This window comes from Cylas formicarius, unplaced genomic scaffold (genome assembly GCF_029955315.1).
Source record: "Cylas formicarius isolate icCylForm1 unplaced genomic scaffold, icCylForm1.1 PGA_scaffold_4__25_contigs__length_36172078, whole genome shotgun sequence".
In the NCBI taxonomy this organism is placed as follows: Eukaryota; Metazoa; Arthropoda; class Insecta; order Coleoptera; family Brentidae; genus Cylas; species Cylas formicarius.
Window position 1 is genome coordinate 14945819 of NW_026844334.1, and position 23383 is coordinate 14969201.

Consider the following 23383-nt stretch of genomic DNA (forward strand, 5'->3'; position numbering starts at 1 on the left):
CCTTGTCCACTTTTTTACATTGTGGAACGTGAGTGGCTTTAGGCATAGGCAAGATCATCTGTGGTGTGACATTCTAAGTATCACACAGGTCTTCAGTGCTGGCTGCCAATGGTTCTTCTCCAGCAAGCATTACACTAGAGGACTGACCTGGAATAGAATCATAGATGAAAACGAATACTGTAAGAGTATACGCACAAGTTCATAAGAGTACGCGTGCGTACCCTTGGGATCCGTACTTTTTGGCATTACACAGCGCACGCGAACCTCCTTTTGCAGTAAGTTGAACAGGCCTATGTAATCTCACTTTTGAGACACATTCATCAGATCAAAATGTTGAAAACATTGATTTTTCCGTTATTCGTAAGCGAGTCTCCATATTGTCTAAATTTATGTACTCATCTGAACGTATCATAGACAAACACATGCAGCAGCCGCATGTTAAGGGTTTCCAACTATGAACATTTTGTGCACTTTTAGATTCTTTATATAGAACTAAGATAATTTTATAATTAGTACATCAAGTTTATTTATTTATAATTTATTATTATAGACAATCACTCTGGAAAAAGTTTTAGATGCGGTATATACTTTTCATTGCTTTTTATGGACTATTAAACACATACATGCAGCAGCGATATCACATTGTGGCAATATTTAATTCGGTGTGGGTTTCCTTGAGACATTTAGTTATTATGTCAATCCCGAAGACTCTCATTTTGAACTCTACAACTTTCATAAAACTTTAGTAGCTTTTTGCGCATCTAAATGGAAAACTTTTAATGGTTTAGAAGTGGGTACTAGGTAAATATAGCAAGAAAATAATAATAATACTAATTATTATTATTATTGCAAAAAAAAACAATTAACGTCCTTCGGTAAAAAGTCATTATCGACCGAGGTATAAGAAAAGGTGTGAAATTTGTCGGTTCTTCTTCCGCGCTATAGGAGGTGGCGCCTCATTTCGGATTCTCTTTTCGGCAAAATGAGGGGGCATTCCGACGGTTCTCACTTAAGGACTGGACAAAGGCCAGTGCGAGATATATTAAATAATTTGAAAAATATTTAATAAGAGCTACGTCAACGGGATGATTTATTAACACCGACCATTGGTGCCGAACACGAAAGGATCGAACATTGCATCTTTGTTCCTGCCAAAACACAATATTCTGTGCCTTTTAAAAAAATAGGTAGGAACGGTACTAAGGAGAATTGAAATCAAAAAAGTTGTGTCACAGTTATATATTATTATTGTTAAGGTTATACATAAAACTAAAAGAAACAAATCCAAACTATTTTCGAATGTACAGGGCGGTTCAAAAATATGTGGGAAACCAAACATATATATTTTTAAATGGAACACCCTGTATATTATTGAATTGGTAGATACTCCCTTTTGGTAGATACTCAATCGCCCAATGTAGGGTATGGTTTTCGGATTTATGGCTATTTCTTCAGCAATAATGCCAATCAAAATGTGTTTAATGCCCAATATTTTTAACGCCGTTTCCGACTGCTCTAATTTTATTATGTCAACAATTTTATTGTGGTAGCCATTTATGAAGTTAGTTCGAATCATTTATACAGGGTCACTAAAAATGAAAAATATTAATTACTAATATTAATGCTCTTTTAATTTATCAGCATTGCCTAAACTCACTTTTTTTTTGAGGTATACACATTTTTACGACCAAAAACTCTGAAGATTTGTCAATGAGCCAAATTATTCATTTGATCAAAAAAAAAATCCATTCGTTCCATTAATTTAGAACATCTGCCTTTCTTAGTGCAAATGTTAAGTTGGCTATGTAAATATAAGTTTGCCATGCAAGTGTTTATTATTATTAACAAATTTTTTGTCCCTAGCGTAAAATACTATTTAAATTGATTTGGCAAAGTTGGGCAGTTCATGATTTTTGTATTCATTTTTTTATGTAATCTGCTGTTATCTGAAAGAATTTTCACGTTGAGGTAATATTTGTTTTGTCCTCAATCTTTTATTTTTCGCACTTTTTGAAAATTTTCAGCTTTTTGTTCGTAAAAATGTGTATAGCTCAAATGATAGTAAGTTTAATTATAGGGAACGCTTAATAAAATTAGCATTAATAGGAGTAATTAATAGAAGCATAATATAATATACAATTATCTACATTTAATTCTTTCAGGAAAATTAATATTTTTCATTTTGACTCACCCTATATAAACGATTCGAATTAAGTCGAATTAAGTATGGGATAAATGACTGCAGCCCTTTTTACGAAAAAATGGCCATAAATTCACTGAGTATTGGCCATAACAACTCTACATTGGGCGATTTAGAATAAAAGAGAGTATCTATTAATGTTATAATAGACACTCCGTATATTTGAGAATAATTTATATATGATAATAACATAGCAAACGAGATATAACTTTGACACGCTATTTGGACACCTTGCGTGTTCAATGTTTTAAGGGAATTGAATAAACATTTTTCCTAAAATATCAGGGAAAAAATTGTAATTTATTTTTTCGAAAATGTGCTCAAGCAATTAATTCACAAAGTTGTCTTCTAGATAGCTTTTGCCGACATTTTGCAGTTGCTTTTTAGTATTGCTGACGAGTAGGCAATAAATCTTTATAAAAATGATTTGGGTAAAATAAGAGAGAGGTAAATAACAACCAACTTGTTGTAGTAGATTAGAGGGGACCGCCATTTTCAATTATGTCCGTAACAACTTTTAATATCCGCATGTGATCGATATTCCGTGTTTTAATTTAAAAATGTTTCTTCTGTTGTAAAATTAAAAAAACAGTACGTTCATTTATTTATAAGTTCATAAAAATTTGCATTATTTTTGAATCTGAGTTCTCTAGGTCTGGTTACCAATAAGTTAGCAAAGTTTTTTCTCTTGGGGAAGCTTGAAATTTAATTTGTATATCCTTTTAAATTTAAGAATAAATTTGTTTCCTTTTGAATGCATGCTGTTCAAAAAAAAAAATGAAACAAGCGAATTATTTATTTGTTATATTTCAGTTGATACAAACATATATACATATTTTTAATTCTATAAAAAAATGTAAGATATTTTGTAGTCTCAGATAAAGAAATTAGTTTTTCGTTTGTATTGGTTCCCAAAATTATCACTAGAATTTTAAAATTTCCAAAATGTACGGTTACAGGTAAATTTTTTCGACAACTTGAACATATTGAATGGAGTAAGTAAATATAGGATAAAGTGACTTCGGGCAGGCAGAAAAAACGATTTTCTTCGGCTATTAAAAATTTGCGAGTAAATTGATATTATTTGAACCGAAAGCGTCTTCATCTACTATCGTTCATTTATGATGTCACGCTGAAAACCCCTGCAAGAGACAAGCGGCGCAGTCAAGAAAACACAAGACGCTTCCGCAAATTCTGTAATCGAATACCTATCAATAGAAGCGCAGCTTGTGAATAACAGCGCGGAGCGTTTTTGTTTGGAACTATTTTTACCAAACACGACGTATAGGGAGGGGTATGAAGTTACTCGTTTCAACAGTCGGGAGAATTTTTCGCTTAGTTTTCAATCTAAAAAACATCTTTAAGAAGCGATGTCGGTAACGGACACAGAAAGTTCGGAATTAGTCAAACATCGACAATGAAATAGCAAATAGCCTCAATTTGTCAAGGATTTTATTCGGCAATATACATTTTATGTGTTAGAAAATAATAATGCAAATTTTCAAGCTTTTCTTTGCGGTAGTAGGACAAAACCAAAATTTTAACTAGAAGAAATTAAAACCCCAAGCGTTTACGAAGTAGTCATTCGTCAATTTTCCGAAATGCATAAACTCACAGCCAGTCTACTTGTGCAAGAACGTTTGAGCAAAATTCCCAAAAAAAATGGAACGGTGAGTAACACGATTGCAACCCCTATATTCGGGGGAAAAACATTAACGCAGATGGCGGCTCAATTCTCAAAGGACACTGGACATTCGCAGGCCACTCCCACCCCTGACGAAATCGCATGGGGTGCATAAAACTAAATGGTCCGGATTTGGAATGCTTATTCTCAATATCGTGTTGGAGAGAATCAAAATGCAATATGAAATAAAGTACCTTGAATTATTCAAGTTGAAATAAAAATGGCGACAATGCATTATCACTTACCGGGATAATGCCTATGGACTAAAAGTACTGAATTTACTTGGGATTTGGTTTTATAAATTTTACATTTACTTTTTAAACTTTAACCAAATGTTCTCTTTTTTATCTTAAACCTCGACGGGAGAGCTGTGATATTTTTCACAAATGACAGCTAATTTTTAACCACTTAGCATCAATTGAAAACAATCTGCTTAACTATTTAAATTTAAAATAGTATATTATAGATACGACACTTTCGTCAGGAATTTATTTAGGCACGAGTGGAGCGCAGGGGAACGACAAAAGTTTATCAACGAGTCGGGCATACTATACTTTTTCTACGATAATTAGTTTTTGGGTACAATTTTGGAACTGTCGGAAGTGGAAAATGTCAAAATACCATCAGTGGTTCAAATATACCACTTCCGCGACAAAATGTACCGGAAATCCCCGAAGTGATTCGCAACAGTGTTTAATGAAGCTGACATCTTGAAGTGACACGTTGCAGAAACCTAATCAATGCTTAATTTAGTGTAGAGGATAATAAACAAATTGCCATTTAGTTGAAATTTACAAAGAAATTGTTTGTATAATAAACATCTAGCAAATAATTAATAATAATAATAAACTATATAAACTTGCGTGCATAAAAATCGGCCCACTGTATTAGTATATTGCTTTTCTGGAAACTGTTCATCTGACGGAAAAAATAAATATGCTATCTGGAAGACAATTTAATATGCTTTAGTATGACTTTAAATTTGACGAGAGTGCTGATCTTTTATATGCGTAGCTACCGTTAAACAAATGAAACGTGTTCATTCAGTAGTTATAGTAACGAACTTGTTATAGACTTAAATTAATCGCCTTTGCAACTGGAATTTTCACATTATTCGTTTTTAATCATTCGGATAGCGTTTAATTGTGTTAGCTTGATGCATACTACATTGCAAAAAGGCGGTCAAGTTAGCGCTTTAATCGAAAGTTGATTTCGCCAGCGAGCTTCATGCAGTTCAAGTGCAACAACAGCTCCACGAAGTTCGAAGAGTGGCTATTAGTCAGTGGACAGTGAGAAGAAGACCGGAACAAAATAATCTGACCCCAAAAACAACTGCAATTGGTCCAAAACTTACTCCAGCTCATCGACAAGCACACCTACGCTTTGCACGGGATCATCTGAATATCTGAAATGGACATTGGACCAATGAGGGTCTGTGCTGTTATCAGATGCAATCAGAATATGCCTTTTTGTTAGTGACCAACAAAAGAAAGGGTACCGAAGACCAGGAGAGCGATTTGCAGAATGCTGCAATGAAGAGCTGAGCCCTTATGGAGGGGGTTTTCATCCGTACGGCCGTGGTCAAGGGTCATGAGGTTTAACAGGTGATAGGTACATCGAGCATATTTTATCAGATCTCGTAGTCGACTACATTGCAGAAGAATTCGTTTTTATGCACCTCAAGGATCGTGCAAGATTATATCACAGAAGTCGGTTTTCGAGTTATGGAGTGGTCAGCATGCAGTCCCGACCTCAATCCGATCAAACATTTATGGGATGAGCTAAAGCGGAGAATTCGGGCTAGACTTTGTACCCCAACCTTGATCCCAGAGCTTATTGTTGCAGTAGAGGAACAGTGGCTTAACATTCGACACATTAGATTATGCCTAATCGAGTAAGATACGTTATTAGGGCAAGAGGGCGTCATACCCATTATTAAAAAATTAGTGTTGCGTTGCTAATTGTTAATAACCCTATTTGTTTTTAATAATCGAAAAATGTTAATTTCACTCGTTCTGTTATTTTACTATGCTAAACCCAAAAAGCAGATATAAATTTTAATCAATTTAAACTCGTATTAAGGCATATTGTCTTTCAAACAGCACATTTTTTTAATCTGATCAGTAGCTTCTAAAAAAAATGAAATTGAAGTCAAAAGTTCATAGGTTTATATATAACAAAAAAACTCCTGTAAAAACCCATCAATAACAAATAAAACGAGCCTCAATACATCGAAATCGCTAGCCACATATCTTTTTTAATTGCAGATCTGAGTTTTTTATTCATCTACCCGTTTCGATTGTCCATTCGATTAGTTGCCTGACAGATGATTATAGGACCATTTATTTAATACATTCGTCATTAGAAACTCGGAAAATCTATTTTGTAAATCTCAAAATCTCTTCTCTTTGGGGAGTTTTCTATTTCAACGAAGTTGGGAACTTACTAAACTAGTTTATCAAAAAACACAAAAACTCACTGGTGACATTTTTCTTTATTTTCCGAAAACCCATTCAAAATTTGACTACTTATTAAAACTAAAGGATCACTCATTGCGAAACCGGCCATCATCGAGACGGCAGAAAGCCAAAAATCGAGGTAGTAGCATCTGTCGATTGGCTCCGTAATCAATAGGTAAAAGAAACTAGATACCCATAAGCATAACGAAAATCGAATATTTTTAGTTAATAGCTTACGTAAATGTCTATTATTTGCTTTTCTTCGGGAGAAGGTAAAATAAAACCGGCAATTTTTTTTACCGGAACTGGGCGTGGTCGGTGCAATTTAAGCGAATTCTGAACGCGGCTGGGGATAAAGGACACTCTGATGTCTTCCTAGGAGGTATGCAATTTTGTGGTCGGTATTTTTCGCTGATTTGGGTGACGGCGGTAAACCGAACAAGAAAAAACACGGCCATTGGAAAACACCAAGACATAGCAATGGTTATTTGTGGTCACTTTATACTATATACTAATATCAACCAGATCAGTTTCTGACACCCATTAATAGGCTTTATTATTGTCATTATTCCAATGTAAATCGTTCTTAAAATAAATATCGTTCCAATTTTGTGGAATTGAATGCACAAACGCAAATGCGTAACCATATAGAAAAAGAATTATATCGAAGTTTCAGTGACTGAAATTAGACAAGGGAGAGAAATGTCAACTTCGTGTGAATGCGATAATGTAATTAGGTATGTCCATATAGATATGATAATTTCATAGAGAAAAGAATGATTTTCCGTGCATTTCACCCCACTAACCCAGCACTTTACTTGATTTTATTTCTAAACAGCGATTTCCACACATCTAACTCGTCTTCCAAGAACATTTAACGAGATCCAGGCATATTTTGAGAAAACACTGCCGCAAAAACGCCGCATCTAAACCTATTGACGATCTGCCAGCGACCATGTTGGTCGTTGAATGATGAAAAGCGAGATGCGCATGCGCATGTTGAATAGACTTCTTAAAAAAAATTCATAGTTGCTTCATAAGTTACTGTATTATCGGCATAAGCAGGGCCTCTAGATCTCTGGTATCTATCTATGTATATCCGATAACACCATCACATCCCAAACGCATATGAATACCATTTCCACAGTGAAAATATATTAATATAAGAGTTTTGCAAAACATTTCTTTTAACTCCCTAATCAAAATACTGATGGGATTTGGACATTTGTCAGTTCTGATGCTTAGTTCACACGTCGTCGCGTAAAAAAGTATAGCATGGAACATGTTTATAAACTTCTTCAGTCACTCCGCTCCGCTCGTGTCAAATCAAACTGGTGACAAATTTTTTTTAGCAAACTTGTTGGATATAACATATTGTTGTTTATTTTACCGAACAAAAGTGGCATTAGTCAACTTGTTGCATAAAATACAATTATTGCTTTGCCGGATAAAAAGAAGTACATACACTCATACATCCTCCTCAAATTATATCTAAAGACGAGTCGATAACAACTCAATATTTTATAGGCCAAAATTATTCTAAATCCATATTATATGAGGCTTGGAGAAATGTGTTAATATTCTATGTTGATTTGGAATTATGATATGAAGCAGCGTTGGATCGACTATGAATTTTTGGTTTTGTGAAGTGATTTGCCTGTAAATTATTGAATAGATAGTTATTTAAAACATGGTTTATTCAGTGGTAGGTACTGTAGGAAATTTTTTTTCGCCAATGTTTGTTTATTTTCGCTATACCTGTATTCTCTAAAGAAAAGGGTGAATAGGTTGGAGGATTATCGAGTCCGAAATTTTGGTTTATTTTGTTTTGGAGATTTTAGTCAAATTGCGAATGGAATAATTAAGTTTTTTTTTTATTTTATGTGGACGCGTTCGACAAACGACACACGATTCTTTGATTTTTAAATACGTTTCGCGTAAATAATATATGGCATCGAAAATCGGGTGAAGTAAAGTAAAAGTAAAAATCTCTAAATTATTTACCAAACAAGATGCACGGGCTAAATTACGTTCCCTGGTTCGCGAAAAAGCGTCGAACCCTCGTTTCGAAGTTCCCGAATTATTCATGATCCCTTTTGAGAACATTTTTTAAAGTGATCTTAAAAGTGTTCGTTAATATCTCTTAAGAGGCGCGTACTTTGCTCGATCCGTTCATTAAACGGCAACCGATCTATAGTGTTTTCTCTTCCCGTCTGTAAACATAAAAAACTGGTAAAATATGTAAAGTTTTCTGTTATAGGCACTTTTGCCGAAATATTTTTTTACCTGAAAAATAATTTAACGATCCGTATCCCATTATGTAACCTGCTGTTAATCTGCGAATAGCTGCAGTTTTTTTCGTTGGACGTGCGGGAAGGATACGACTACCTGAAAGGGTTATTGTTAACCCTAAATGTTCCCCGACAAAAATGATCGATGCATTTAATGCCGTTTTATGGTATTGCAGCTAAATGATTTTGTGGTATAAACATAATGATGTGTGAAGTCGGGATTATGTCACCCCTTTATTGTGCAAAAAATGTCAGAGTTTGTCTTTAGCGGCACCCAGGGTGTATCAGAAATATGATTTATCTAGTCCATCCTCGTCAGCAGCGTTTACACGATTGTGTCGTATTTAGCAAATTGTTTCTGCAATATGGACCTATCGGATGACGCATAACTTCAATCGGTAATTTTAGAGAGACTCATCAAATCATTTCAGAAATCTACAACCATCATAAACGCTGATGAATGTGATGAAATATGTCATTAAGTAGTTCTATCCCATCTTGGTAGATTTTTTGACATGTGAAATTCTTTTCGATTTGTCTACTATGTTAATTTTGGTTTTGGTGGAACATATCTCTAAAAAAATGAAAATTCCAAGATATTGTGTCTCACATATAATCAATCAAAGATTTAATTAAAATAAATAAATATGTTTGGTTTGGCATTTTTTAAAATCATCATTACCAGGGGCGGCGTGGGCTTTTGAAATGTGGAACCTACGCCGAATGCTTAAAATAAACTGGGTCGATGATGTAACACACGAAGAAGTTCTTTGAAGAGCTGAACTAGCAGATCAATGTGATCAAAGATACAATTCAAAAAAAGAAAAATTGGGAATTACTTTCTCTTCTTCTTCGTTGTTTAACGAAATGACAGAATCTTAGATAACGAAAGCTCCACTGACCTTATCTTTTAATATAAATGCCAGAATTGGGACACTGTTTCTTAGATACTTGTTTCTCTAATGATAGTTGGGGTGGGAAACTGGGGGGGGGGGGGTAAACAAATTCTTTTAATTTTAAAATTTTTGCAGTTTTTTTACATAAGGTTTTCTCATATCATATTATTATAAGATTAAATCTTAGAGCATGTTGGTCTAAGAGTATTATTCAAAATTCAATTACTATTAGATCTTTTGAATAAATACCTCTTTGCTTTTTTGGTATAAGAGATTTTTTGAAAACCCAATTTTTTTATTTAAACATTAAAATAGATTTATAAAAGGGGGCCCATATCATATTTTTAAAGAACGAAAGTACATTCTAGCCAAAAAACAATTAAATGCAGGTCGATAGCAACCGAAGTTTGTTTGTTTTTCTGCTTTTTATAATTCTCTCTAGTAACAAAAAAAAAATAAGCAAGGAAAGTAAACCGGGTGTTATTTATTGATGGGTGTTCTGCAAAACATGTCCGAAGAGCACCCAAACAAATTTCCACAAATAACAAACACTCGAAACCGCACCGTTATAGGGTTAACCCCTAAACGGCGTTTACCCTTTATTTACAGTGCTGGTTATAAATCCCCGGGCCGCGAGGAAGAAGTAGCGCGTGGCCAGGTAGGTAAAAAAGTCCCAAAAAACGGCCGCAAGGGTTGGCTGGTGTAACAGTCGGGCATGAAGATATGTCGAAGGTAGTCTTTTTTATTAAGTTATTAGAGGTGAACCGCTTATTATGACTGTTTAATGGCGGGCACGCGACCAGGTATAAAAAGAGGTACGGTTTTTTATGCCCGTGCGCCTGGTGCTTTTTTTTATAGTCGTCTCGTAATGAATGGGTGGAATTAATTGGTAGCGATCATTGGGAGGTAATCGTTTCGTTGTGATGTTAACAACCCGTGCCGCTTTTTTTTTATCGGCGAGTGGAAATAGTATATTATGCAACAAGTGCGGTAAACGTCATTTGACTCACGAGTTTATTTGACACGAGCGGAGCGCAGCGGAGCGAATTTTTAATAAACGAGTGAGTTAAGAAATTTACTGCACCCATGAGTGCGTAAAGTGATTTCCCTCCTTTATTTCTTGAACTGTTTGTGTGTTTGTGAGTCACTGAGAATTGATAAAAGTCTAAATACCATCTGCGACTAAAATCGAAATATCCCACCGCTCAAAAACCCGTGACCAAAGTATCAGAAATGTCCCGAAATGCCATTTACCAAGCTTGTTGCATAATATACTATTAATTATTAAAATATAGTATATTATGCCACAAGTGCGGTAAACGGCATTTGACTCACAAGTTTATTTGGCACGAGCGGAGCTAATAAACGAGTGACTTAAAAAGTTTACCGAACGCGTTGCATACTATACTTTTTCTACGACCGTTCGTTTTTGGGTACGTTTTCGCAAAACACGAATACATTCACTGACATGACCGTCAGAATTGACAAACGTCAAAATTCACAGCGTAGGAAATATCTCCGAAAACATTCGATTGCTGCCAAATCCGTGCTATAAAATTCCGGAAATATCCGAAGTGGCTCGGCTTCATGGGAAACGAAATTGACGTGGTAAAGTGACGCTTAGGTATTAGGTATTTTATAGACGGGAGTAGAAAAACTTGTTTATCGACAACGTTACAAATGGCGACCTAAAATGTTTGTCACAACGATATGAATGTGTTACATTAGTTTGAAAACGCTGTTGAGCTAGAACAATGATATCAGTCGGCTTCTGCAGTGTGTCTACTTTCATCTCAGTAAAAATCCGCCTTTTATATTTTTAAGAATAATCGTTTTATTTTTTTTCTAATGTAGTTATATTTTTTTTCCTTTATGGAAAGGTTCAGAGTTCATAGTTACCTTCTGAAGTTATAGCAATAGTTGAAATGTTCATTGTTGTTTCCAGTTGGTATATTAGGAATATGATATTGGAGTTTAGATTTTTTATCGCGAATCCTCATTATCCTTTTATTTTGCAATTTTTAATAATAAAGTCAATTATTGTTGTTATTATTAATAGTATATATCTATTATATTATTTTTATATTATTTTTTTTGTTTAAAAAGGCATCGAACAATTTTGCTTTTATATTAAATTGCTTGTTTGAAATTATTACCTAATTAGGTTTTTTTCTTTTGCTGAATGATCCATATTTGTTTCTTGAAGTTGTTATTAGTAATGATTGTAATGTTAATTGTTGTTTCCAGTTGGCATATAGGATGCATGAATTTGGTGTTTAGATTTTTTATAGCCAACTGAGACCAAATATTATTTACCTCAAGTTCGCCTTTGGAATCTTAAATAGTAATTTATTGTTTTTATTATTAGATATATATTATATTATTATTGTTTGTGTGTAGGTCTTGACGGATAGAAGTATGTGTACCGGTGGTGATCAGGGTATTATCCGTTAGTTGTTTAATCCCAGAGTAGAATCGGTTGCTAGTATTTTATTTGGCATCTTCAGAGGCTGCGCGTCCATGTTACTCGTACGTGTCTCTACAAGTGATATTTTATATTGTTTTTAATATATCATATTGGCGATTTTTTATGTAAAATTTGGCAATGCAGAGAGAGAAAGTGTTACATCAGGTTAAAAAAATTTGATTTCATTTTTAAAGGTAATGAATTCTTTTTTTTTTGCTTAAAAAGATGTCGAATGTTTATTGTTCTTATATAAATTTTCATTTTTAAAAGTTATCATCTTTTTTGTTCTATTAAGAAGACATCAAACGTTTCTTGTTCTTATACAGTGTGTCCAAGATAAGGATGCACAGCATGGGGATCTCGGAAACTATAAGAGATACAGTGTCGGTTAAACTAGACAAAAGTTGCGCATTTTGATACCGAACAAGATCCCGTTTTACAAATTTGAAAATTCCAAGCCGTTCCGGAAATATCCGAGAAAAACCGAAATATTGCGATTTCGTTTTTATTATTTTTTAAAGCTATTTGAAAAGATATGAAAAAACGGAAAACACTTTTCCATTGGCACTTTTTAATCTCTCCAAATTGACGTTAACAAATTTTCATTACAGCGTTTCGATTCCATGGAACCACCATCAACTTTGATTTTTCTTATGGGACGGAAAAAAAGTACACACAGTATTAGGTTGTACTTTTCATTGCGAATTCAACGATGTACGATACAATATGGTTACTTATGTTTTTATCCAGAAAAATGGATTTTTAATACATTTCAGCATTTAAATGGAGTAGGCCATGACAAAATGACATCCAGTCAATTTCAATGACACATTAATGTTATTTGTCTTTGTTATCAGTCGATCATAAGTTTATTCCTTTAGTTATTGTTTTTGTATTTTTATTGTTGTTGTCTTTTTCTAATTTATTTTGTTCTACAATGGAGGGAGGTAATTTTACAAACGAAGAAAAATGTGATATGCTGTCTTGCTACATCTGATGCCAAAGAAATTGTGTGGAAGCCGAGCGTATGTATTCTAACAAATACCCAGAGCGGAGACAACCTGACAAGAGTATTTTTCGGCGTTTGTTATTTAATCTGAAAGAATATGGATCATTTAAGAAGCCTGCATTATCCCGACAAAAACCTTGCAATGAAGAAAACCAATACATTGTTCTACAATCTGTTATCGAAAATCCACAAACTTCTACCAGAGAAATTGAAGACCAGAATGGGGTAGCTAAATCTACAGCTCAGTTTATTTTAAGGAAAAATGAATTTAAGCCTTACAAATTCAGAATATGTCAAGGATTAAAACCGGGTGACGACGAACGACGTAGACATTTTTGTGAGTGGTATACCAGGATGTGTGATGAGAGTTTTAATTTTCCATATAAAGTGATTTGGTCTGATGAAAGTATGGTGACCAATAACGGTATTTATAACAGGCGCAATACACACTATTGGTCGCAACAAAATCCACGTGTTAATAGACTATCCAGACATCAAGTTCGCTTTGGGTTTAATATTTGGTGTGGGATTTTTGGTAGCAAGATTATAGGCCCTATTTTCTATAATAATTCCTTAACTTCCGAGCGGTACCTTGACATCTTGAGGCACGATTTAGAAGATGCCTTAGATGATTTACCGCTAGGCGCTGTGCAAGGCTGCTGGTTCCAACAAGATGGTGCCCCAGCCCATAACTCCAGAGAAGTTCGCCAATATTTAACTGAACGGTTTGATGGAAAATACATTGGGACTTACAGTGAAACACCTTGGCCTCCAAGGTCCCCGGACTTAACTCCCTTGGACTTTTTCTTATGGGGCTACATAAAAAATGAGGTATTCAAAGAATGTTTTGACAACGAGGAACAATTACGTCAATCAGTACGAGCAGCGTTTAATAAAATTACTCCTGAAACGTTAAGTCGTGTTTTGGAGTCTACCGTGAGACGGGCGTACTTATGCCTAGAAAATGGAGGTCATTTATTCGAACATTTGTTATAGAATTTGTTTTTCATTAACTTGTTGGATTTAGTTGTCATGTTAAATGAACAGTTAGAGTTAGTAAATAAATAAACACATTAACTCGAACTTGTCAACCATTTTCTTTTGCCTTTCATCGTTCGGATCTCATGGCCTACTACAATAAAATACTAGAAATGTATTAAAAAGCCATTTTTCTGGATAAAAACATAAGTAACCGTATTGTATCGTACATCGTTGAATTCGCAATGAAAAGCACAACCTAATACCGTGTGTACTTTTTTTCCGTCCCATAGGAAAAATCAAAGTTGATGGTGGTTCCATGGAATCGAAACGCTGTAATGAAAATTTGTTAACGTCAATTTGGAGAGATTAAAAAGTGCCAATGGAAAAGTGTTTTCCGTTTTTTCATATCTTTTCAAATAGCTTTAAAAAATAATAAAAACGAAATCGCAATATTTCGGTTTTTCTCGGATATTTCCGAAACGGCTTGGAATTTTCAAATTTGTAAAACGGGATCTTGTTCGGTATCAAAATGCGCAACTTTTGTCTAATTTAACCGACACTGTATCTCTTATAGTTTCCGAGATCCCCATGCTGTGCATCCTTATCTTGGACACACTGTATTATACGGCTAGTTTGTAAGTGTTATATAGTTTAAGTTTTTCTCTTACCTAAAGGTCATACATCTCTCCAGAAGTTGTTATATTAATAGGTGAACTGTTAATTGTTGTTTCTAGTTGGTATATAGGGTGTATGACATATATTCACAATGAAGTGTCTTTTCAATTTCAGGGTTAGGGTCTTGCTTAAATGAATTTACAACTTTGTTGACAGAAAGTTTGATTAAGTATGATGTTCGATTTCTCTGTAGATTGTTTAAACTGTATTTAAATAATATCTTAAAATATCTACTACTTGCAGCTCCAGTGGAGCAAAATCAAATGCTCTCCACAAGTTTAAATAATTACCTCTTCTTCTGGTTTTTTCTTGATAGGTGTCGCAATGCTGCTTATTAACTAAATGTCATCAAAACTTTGCAGGCAATTAATTAAACATTTTTTTAATACTCAGTAGAATAAAAGGCGAGTGTTAAAAAGTCATTCACAGTTGCGTCATAATCAAAGTCGACTTTAAACACAGAACGTGCGACATTTCCCACTGCTTCCTCAACAAACGAATCGTTATTAATATAAATACGTCAAGTCTAGGGGTCCATTTTTGTTACAGCCTCCGAACAAAAGAAACGCAATCGCATTCGATAAAGCGTAATAGTGAACCAATTCTAGTATTTTGTAACTGACCATTATGTGCATATGGTACTTTTCGGAATACCGCGTGTGGGTCCATTCTTTCACATAATATATGCCGAGTTACCCTTGATCACCCCATCTTTTTTAACCATATTTATTTACGGCCATTCTTCCGCCTGGGCCTGTTTTACATAAAAGGTTTTCCGTCCTGTTCTATTCTCGCGCTAAGAAAAACAGCGACAACGGCGTAATAGAGAGTAGAAACCGTCGCGCCGAACATGGAAGGGTCAGTCCCCATGGACAATGGGGTTGAATTCTCCCCTAAAAGTTTGCGAAAAACTGACCAATAATGTTGGAGTCGCTGCAATGAGGGATCCGGTTGCAATCGATAGTTACTAGTCTCGTTTGATTAATGGGAGTTTTTTTTTGGGAAAATATCCAGCCTCGTGATCGGCTGGCGGTGATGTGTGACGCGACAACGATAACGCGGTGATAAATCTTTAAGCAATTTTTCTCATACTAGACGATGGCATTTGATCTGACACTATTTTACTATACATTAAAAACCGTATATTATAAGGTATTCAGTGTTACTGTTTTATTAGTGTTGTTGCTAATGGAATAAAAATTGTAGTGTTAGCGGAATATTGCTAGGGGAATTTATAGGCAAATTTTGCGTAAATAAATAGATAAACGAATTCGAATATGTACGAAAATAGTGCGTCATTTGCATGGCTAAGAATGTTTAAAATTCTCCTTATTTTATGATAGTTTATATTATGAAAAAAAAATAGCAATTAAAAAAAACATCCAAAGTCATCTCCAAGCCTTGTATGAGATTCCTATAATATTCTATAACACCATTATATTAAATAAAAGCATATGTATTTTGTTCAGAAGTGTATGTGCGAAAAAAATCAGGAGATGAGCTCTTATTAATAGTTGTTCTAATTCTTGTTCTCTTATAATCTCAGACGTCACTAACTTCAAGGTGTTATACAAATTTGTGGCAGAATTGTCGTAACAGTTTGAAATCCGTTTGTTTTTAAAATTCCACTAGTAATTTCAATTCAGTTTCGAAAACATTTAGACATTATATTATGCTTTTTACCTATAAGTTTGGTATTTACTGTGAAATAACTCTAGACTCTAGACTCTCAAATTTAAGGATTTTCATTTAAAAGTTGACGATATCTTCGAACATGGAATAAAAAGTTAATATTGTTAAACAATTAGGGAATGTTGTCTTCGACATTCAACAGAAGGAACCAATATGAAAGGAATGGATTCTGATATAAGTCTGTTCCATTTGGGTACTAATACAATGGAAGATTTTTATGCAGTGTTGTGGGTATACCATTTTTAGTAATACCAATACATTACATAACAACTAACATTATCCAGAGGTCAAATGCAAAAACTATTTTTATTTAATACCTAAAATTCTTCAATAAAATTCTTACGGAACAAAATAAAACTGCTGCCTTGATATTTTGCGGAGCAAGATAAATATTTACGACCACCGTTTCGTTGTCGATGTTGGAGTAAAAGCTGAAAATACTGTTAAAAACATAGAGCACCGAATCGAAAATTTACAAAATATTGTTGGTTTATTTAGGAAAAATTACCTTAACGTTTGATATTATTAAATTTGAAACTAGCTACTGAAGAAGTTTATTAAAAAGTGTACTTTTTGTACTACCATTCGTTTTTCGGTAACTGAGTGACGTGTGACTTGAACATCAGAACTGACAGGTGACAAAATACCATCCTAAGTAGCTCGCCACAATGGTTAAGCTTGATAATTGGGTATTTTAGAGTGCAAAAATTAAACTAAATTACTGTTTTACTCTTATCTTCTCTACGCAAAGACCTTAGATTACAACTATTAGTACATTACTATAGAGATACCTGTTTAATTTATTTAATAACGCAGGTCCGATATAGGATTCGTCGTATTTAACGCCACGGTCCGTTTTAATTGGCCGCGATTGGATGGAGGTCGGCGCCCCAACTCTAATAACCCTTCCACAGCGCTTTTCCCCTTCACTTTACCCCTTTTCACGCCATTTATCCACTCAATACAACCTGCTGTCGTTCCCAAATTACGCCAACCCTTTCTCTTTCAAAATGGAATTTCTACCTGCGCAGTTTCATTGGTCGTTCAACCCTGCGGTACTTTTTAGCGGAAAAGGGGTTACGGCTCTGTAATGCTTGCGTGGTTACAGGTTTGCCCCCCTTGGGCAATGGTGTGTGTTAACTTTAATGGTCCAAGTGGTTCACTTTTCATTATTTTCCGTCTGTCTCTGTTTAGTATATTTTTGGTTATTGTAATTCAAAAATTAGATAAAATATGTTTTAATTTTTAAAACATTAAAACAAAATAATTGTGATTTATATAAAAACTTTTCTTTACTCCCGTCTGTAAAATGCCTTATTACACACCAATCTAGCGTGCGAAAAGCGTCACTTTACCACGTCAGTTTCGTTTCCCACGGATCCGAGCTGCTTCGGACATTACCACACTTGTCTGGGAGCAATCGGATGTTTTCCGAGATATTTCTCACTCCTTGAATTGTGACGTTTGTCAATTCTGACAGTCATGTCAGTGAATGTATTCGTGTTGTTTTGCGAAAATGTACTCAAAAACTAACGGTCGTCGAAAAAGTATAGTATGCATCACGTTCGGTAAACTTTTTAAGTGACTCGTTTATTAAACACTCGCTCCGCTCGTGTCAAATAAACTCGTGAGTCAAATGCCGCTTACCGCACCTGTTGCATACTATACTATATTTTAATAATTAATAGTATATTATGCAACAATCTTGGTAAACGGCAATTGAGAATGTTTCTGATACTTTGGTCACGGGTTTTTGAGCGATGGGATATTTCGATTCACACAGTTCAAGAAATAAAGGAGGGAAATCACTTTACGCACTCATGGGTTCGGTAAACTTCTTAAGTTACTCGTTTATTAAAAATTCGCTCCGCTGCGCTCCGCTCGTGTCAAATAAACTCGTGAGTCAAATGACGTTTACCGCACTTGTTGCATAATATACTATTTCCATTAGCCGATAAAAAAAAGCGGCACGGGTTGTTAACATCACAACGAAACGATTACCTCCCAATGATCGCTACCAATTAATTCCACCCATTCATTACGAGACGACTATAAAAAAAAGCACGAGACGTTGATCAGTTCTCAGTCACTCACAAAATTTCAACTTGATGTCTCCAACAGTTCAAGAAATAAAGGAGGGAAATCACTTTATGCACTCATGAGATAATTAATGATAATATACAAAGTGTATAATAATTGGAGAAAACCCGATTTCTGATTAAACAATTGAAAATGCTGTAGTTTGAATTGCTTTCATTCATAGTTCTTTTTGTTAAAAATAAAATAATAAATAATATTTTTTTTCTTAGTTACTTCCATTTGATGGCAAAAATGGCTTTTTTAGTTTAATAATATCGTGGTAAACTAAGAAAGCTAAATATTTTTCAAGATTATTATTTTTATTTAATTTTATGAAAACTGTCCAAGAAAGACGTCAGTTATGGACACATGTTTTTGTAAAAATCTGAATGTTTACATTTTCCGTATTATATAGCAATTAAATAATTGGCGTTCATGTAAGTTATGAAGCTAATACTTTTGATAGTGACAAAATGAGTGTGAAATTTTGCAAAAATTTCGTAACCGAACCTTAGATAACGAGATAAACATCTGCGACTGACCGTGGACCGTATACGAACCCTTTTCGCCCCCTCGAGGGCCGTCGAAAGTAAATATAATGTATGGGAATTTTCGGTCTCTCGAGGGATGTTGTTTTCCAAATTTGTGTAACGCTAATGCGTGGGAAGAAATCTGCGTAGGTAACTTTACGTCAGGTTGATGCAGATGATCCTTTAACCTTTTGTCAAGGGGACGGTATTTTCGGACGAACCCTTCGAAAATCAGTTCCGTGAGAATTCGAGTTATTACATCGAATGTGTTATGTAAAGTTTACGCGTCGCCTTTTGTACGGGTTTCGATAAAAGTGGCTAACCGTTCGTGGGAAACTTTATAAACCTGTAAAATGAAAATCTGCTTGGAAAAGAAACATAAGATACCGTTAATTCCTATATGAATTTGAGAGAAAAAAAAAATAAAAAAGCTTTATTTGAAAATGACGTAAAACCGTTATCTTTCTTTAGTGAAGTCAGAAATAGGCACCTAAATAACAAGATTTGGCCATTCAACCAAAGACTGGAGAAGAAGTCAATCCACTAGTGCTAGCGAAACGTTAGGAAGCAATTCCAACCGACTACGGCTTTTAGACCCCAATCAGGACAACATTTCATCAACTAGCCACAACTGGATAAATAAAAAATGGTTAGGTAGGTACTATTCGCTCTTGACGTGAAGATCAATCACCCATCGATATGAGGTTAAGTAGTTTCTCTTAATAATTGAACCAATTTACCAATCAGTTAAACAGACGAACGCTACTCGATTGAGGCTAAGTACATGTCGGAATATGTATTTGCCTATAATATGTTCAAACTTTTGCCTGAAATACTTATTTATTTTCGATTTTATTATTACTGTCTTGTTTTTTTGACGATTTCTAAATTGACTGCTATATTATCGCCAAGAAGCACTGGCCAAAGATTAATCAATGGTAGGTCATGTGATGATAGCTAAACAAAAGTTTAATTTTCTAAAAGTTTCTCTGCGAATTAGTGGCAAGGCCCCGTAATCCATGAGGAAGAATGAGAAAATAGCCTATTAATTGATTTAAAAAGGTATCCGCGTTCGGTATCGATCAATAGCATTTCGTATATTCAAAAAAATCCAATAATTGTAAATGGAGGTTCGAAAATCCTCTAAAAAAGCTAACCCTCACGCTCAGCACATTAACACGTAATTCGTGGGAGTGTTGCACATTTTCGTGCAATCGGATTTGTATACGCAGACGAAATCTTTGAAATTGTGTTTTCAGCTCTCTATTCAGTTTCGCGGGTCTTATTTTCATTATAGAATAGGATAAAAGGTTAACGTTAAAAGTCAATGCGAGTCGCATATAAATCGCATTTTGATCCTTACTGACGAAATTTTATGTTGTAAGGTTTTCTCGTCCTTCTAAGTAAACTTTTTGGAAAATTCACGTCAAAACACTAAAGCAGTAAAGAAATGTATTAACTCAAAAATGTTGTTATCCACTTAATAACTAATCAAAATATTACGAGCACTAATGTTTACTTATTAAATAGAAAAAAAGGAATAATATAACGATAACAGTTAATTAGATAGAAAAATGAAGTACACATTACACATTACGAATTCTAATTGTCTCTCTGAATCTCGCAAGATTTGAAAGATGCAGCTGTATTGACTGTTATAATAATTAATGAGCCCACGAGAGTCACTGCAACCACAGTGAATCTTCTGGATCCTATTTCCATAAGTGATATATTGTATGTGAAAGATCATGGCGTGTTGAATATGGATTTAATTTCTGATCACAAGGTGGTGTTTTGTGAGCTCTCACTTACAGTTAAAAGCCGAAAACCAAAAATGATGTATACTTGCAGATGCTACAATCATTTCGACAACCCAGCTTTCTATTATGACATGAACAAAATTAAACGAGACGAACTCTATTATATGAACGATATTGATCGCAAAATTGAGTTTCTTACTACGAATTTGGTTCAAATATTCGATAACCATGCCCTTGTACGTGAGACTGAGTAAGCTTCATGCCCCTTGGCTTACAGATACTCTTAGGGAAATATTTTAGAGTGGGATAGAGCATTTCAAAAGCATAAACTGATTAAATCAGTGTCCAATTGGAATACCTATAAGCACGTTGAGGTGTGAAAAAGCGGCGTATCTGCAGGATGCGTCAGCCAATCGCTTTCAGACTACGCGACATATCTCGTCTGAGTTTCATTTTCGCTTCCCTACAGCTAACGAAACAAAGTGAATTTTCACTTTTAATGTTAAAACACCTAGTAAATTCATGCCTCGAGAATGGTTACTTTCCAGCCTGCTGGAAGATAGCTATTGTGTGTCCCATTCCTAAAATAAGTTCTCCTGAATCGTTGAATAATCTAAGGCCGATTAGCTTACTACCTGTGTTGAGCAAGGTTCTCTACGGTTATTTACTTACAGCTCTATGAATTGGTTAAAAATAATGACAACCTATCTGTTTATCAATCGGGTTTCCGTCCGGGACACAATACTGCAATAGTTTTGTTAAATGCGACAGATCAAATTTTTCAGAGTTTAGATAACAAACTGGCGACCATACAAATTCTACTCGACTTTTCTTGAGCTTTGGATTGTGTGGATCATTCATTTTTATGCGCTAAATTGCAATACTTTGGACTATCTCACGGTCCACTGGCCTTCTTTGGCAACTACTTGCAAGTTGTCAGGACGACGGTGTGTGTCGAAAGTTCGTGAAGTGGTATCAGGGGTGCTATTATTTTTGCTGTATATATTTGGGTACCGCGCCGCAGTTTTGCCAATCTCAATCATATGCTGACGATACCCAGCTTGCTTACTTTTTTTGACCCGTTTCATTACGATGAGGTCGAAGCAGATATTAATTTTGATCAGGTTTTTACTTATAGTGAGAGACATGTTTTAAGGTAAAATACGGCTAAAACTCCAAGGCCAAAAATTTGGGAGTAACGATGGACGTATCATTCCGATTTAGTGAGCACATTTCAAATTAAAGTAAATTGTTTAACACCACTTGATCGTCGACCCCTTCAAAACATACTAAACAACTGTTGTAAGTTTGTATATGGCTTAAGGAAATATGACTACGTGTCCCCTAAAATTAAACTGCTGCAGTGTACATATTCGCTGTGTCAATATACAAGATCTTAAAGTCTTCTAGCTAAGCTAGTTAAGCTAGATAAGCTAGTTTTTCGCTGTGAAACCCATAAAGTAAATATTAGGTGGAATACGTCAACTGTGCCTCAATACTGATCTGCTCTTTACGAGCGGGGGTTTACCTATAAATCGGCATAGACACTTCTTTGGCTTATCATCTTTAAAACTATTTCGGAAGAACATTAAAGGCTTGTTCAAAGAAACTTCCACAGGTTACTTAATGCTTTTTACAAAACTTCTGGATTCCTCCTGCGTCGGCTTTTGCTTAGTCGAAATTGCTGACGTTTCGCCAATCATCCTGTCGGTTTCTTCAGAACTTGACTGAAACTGTTTCATAACCAATTCATAGAGCTGTAAGTAGACAACCCTCTCCAGAACCTTGCTCAACACAGGTAGTAAGCTAATCGGCCTTAGATTATTAAACGATTCAGGAGAACTTATTTTAGGAATGGGACACACAACAGCCATCTTCCAGCAGGCTGGAAAGTAACCATTCTCGAGGCATGAATTTACTAGGTGTTTTAACATTAAAAGTGAAAATTCACTTTGTTTCGTTAGCTGTAGGGAAGCGAAAATGAAACTCAGACGAGTTATGTCGCGTAGTCTGAAAGCGATTGACTGACGCATCCTGCAGATACGCCGCTTTTTCACACCTCAACGTGCTTATAGGTATTCCAATTGGACACTGATTTAATCAGTTTATGCTTTTGAAGTGCTCTATCCCACTCTAAAATATTTCCCTAAGAGTATCTGTAAGCCAAGGGGCATGAAGCTTACTCAGTCTCACGTACAGGGGCATGACTATGGAATATTTGAACCAAATTCATAGTAAGAAACTCAATTTTCATTCAAATTCACATTCATATTCACTCATTCATATAATTAGAGTTCATCTCGTTTAATTTTGTTCATGTCATAATAGAAAGCTGGGTTGTCGAAATGCTTGTAGCATCTGTAAGTATACATCATTTTTGGTTTTTTAACTGTAAGTGAGAGCTCACAAAACACCAAATTGTGATCAGAAATTAAATCCATATTCAACACGCCATGATCTTTCACATACAATATATCACTTATGGAAATAGGATCCAGAAGATTCACTGTGGTTGCAGTAACTTTTGTGGGCTCATTAATTATTATAACAGTCAATATAGCTGCATCTTTCAAATCTCGCGAGATTCAGAGAGACAATTAGAATTCGTAATGTGTAATGTGTACTTCATTTTTCAATCTAATTAACTGTTTTCGTTATAT